This window comes from Sus scrofa, chromosome 13 (assembly GCF_054392235.1).
Source record: "Sus scrofa isolate SSC_HxYL_T2T_F1_AM1 chromosome 13, Sscrofa_HxYL_maternal_Yorkshire_Landrace_v2.0, whole genome shotgun sequence".
Taxonomy (NCBI): Eukaryota; Metazoa; Chordata; class Mammalia; order Artiodactyla; family Suidae; genus Sus; species Sus scrofa.
In genome coordinates, this window is record NC_139395.1 from 119,688,881 (window position 1) to 119,691,264 (window position 2,384).

The following is a 2,384-nucleotide window of genomic DNA, read 5'->3' on the forward strand; positions in this document are numbered from 1 at the left end:
AGTATTTGTGGGACTATACTTAACGGAATCTGGGTTCTTATTCACGGAGCCAAAGAATGAACTTTGAAAACATACACACACACAGGGAGCAAGCAAAAGACTTTATTACAGGAAAGCAAATAGCTCTGAGCACAGACACTGGGAGGGGGAGGAAGAGCCCCCCTTTCTATTGTTCTACGGAGGTTTTAATTTCTGAAGGATGAGGGTACTAACATGGGGTCTAGACATCATTCCTTTTTCTCATTGTCCTTGTCCGGTCACCTATATCAGACCTTATCCAATAGGGGTCTTAGAGATGGATATGCCCCATAAGTTTTATGGCTACTTTGTTCTTTCTCCCTAGACTGGGAGTTGCCACTCTATATTCTTTTGCTCACAGTCAAATGTATAGGTCACCTTGATGTAAAACAAATGTACTTTCAATATTTAATCTTCCAAAAAGCAAGACCTGTTTGTCTAGATTTGTTTTTACAAATTTTGAACCATGGACGTTAAGGAGAGAATATATTAAATATATATAAAATATATATCAAATATATCGAAGCCCATGTTCCTACACTAACTACCTGAATTATTATTTTGCCTCATACTGATGTCTGTAACTTTTTGAAATGCATCAAAAATAGTATATATAATCAATGGTTAGAGCGCTGTATAGAAGTATATAGACCAAAAAAATGTGATAAAGCAAACATAGTGAAATGTTAATTGCAGCACTGACATAGCATATATATATATATATATATTAATTTTTATAGTAATTTTTTTCAACTTTTCTGTAGGTTTGAAAATTATCCCAGTGAAACACTGGATAGAAATAAAAACCAAATGATCAGATTTCCTGACATAAAGAATGCATTCTCAATTAGTAATTTCAATGCACTTGAGAATCTAGAAGAATCTTATTCCTACTACATTAGATAGTGTTTTACATCGCTTTAAACTCATTTACCTTTGGAATTTCTAAGTTCACTGCTTATAATGGGTCATCTTAAACATCCTTTTCAAATTTTTAATCTCACAATAAATAGCTATGCATTTTTAAATACAAAAGAGCAAAACCTAAAAATATAAATTATCTATAAACTCACTACTCATAGATATTTGATGCATGTTCTTCTAGAATTTGTTTTAAATAAATGTCCTTTTAAAAGTTGGAGAGACTAAAGCAAACATATGGGAATCATGTATTATCTTTGTCATTTAATAGATCTGGCCAGAAATTCTGCTTCTTAAAATCTAAATTTATCATTTCCCATCTGAACCTTATAATGACAAATATTTGTTTTTATCCTTCAGATTTCTCATTGACCTATTCCATGGGTATTTTATGTTTTATTGATTTTCTCAGCTAGTACAGTATTATACATGTGCTTCATAATACAGTAGTATTGGATTGTACTGTCTCAGTAGCTTAGGGACTGAGATGTTTATCAAGTCCTGCCTAAAAGGCACTACTTTGAATTATGCCAAAAAATAATAAAGGAGATAAAACTTATTTAAAAAATATTAAATTCAACTTATTTTTAAAAATATTTTAAAAATAATATAAAGGAAATAAAATTTATTTTAAACAAATATCAAAATATTATTTTGTTGAATGGTTAAGACATGTAACTACTCTGAGCCCCAGACTAGAACCCTCACTTCTTCAAGAGAAGTAAAATTAGATGCTTGTAGCACTTCATCTAGTGGATGTCACATGTCCAGTAAACCTTAGATGGAATTGCTATTAGTATGTTATTTTTCATTTGCATCTTTTTAGCATATTTACAGACTAAAATGTCTAAAAATGTCTGTACATATCTATTTCCCCATGGATTTTTTAAAGTTATTGATATTTTTATTAATCCCATTTTCATTGATAATGCAGTTCAACTCCAACTTCAACAAATTCTGATACCATAAAGTCTGAATTTTTTTTCTCAGCAATTGAGATTTTGTTATTTAAGAGTCTGAGATAATGAACCTCATCTAATGTTTTAGATTCTTTGGTAAGACATCATTCTCTTATCACTATATTGGACCTGTAACTGTGGTACTTTATTTCTGTGTAATACATCACTAAAAACAGTAAAATCTTTGTTCTTCAAATGATAGGATATAATTTATTTTATTATTATTATATATTTTTTTTGTCTTTTTGCCTTTTCTAGGGCCACTCCCGTGGCATATGGAAGTTCCCAGGTTAGGGGTCCAATCAGAGCTGTAGCCACTGGTCTACCCCAGAGCCATAGCAAAGCAGAATCCGAGCCTCCTCTGCGACCTACACCATACCTCAAGGCAACACTGGATCCCACTGAGTAAGGTCAGGGATCGAACCCAGAACCTCATGGTTCCTCGTTGGATTTGTTAACCACTGAGCCATGACGGGAAGTCCCTGG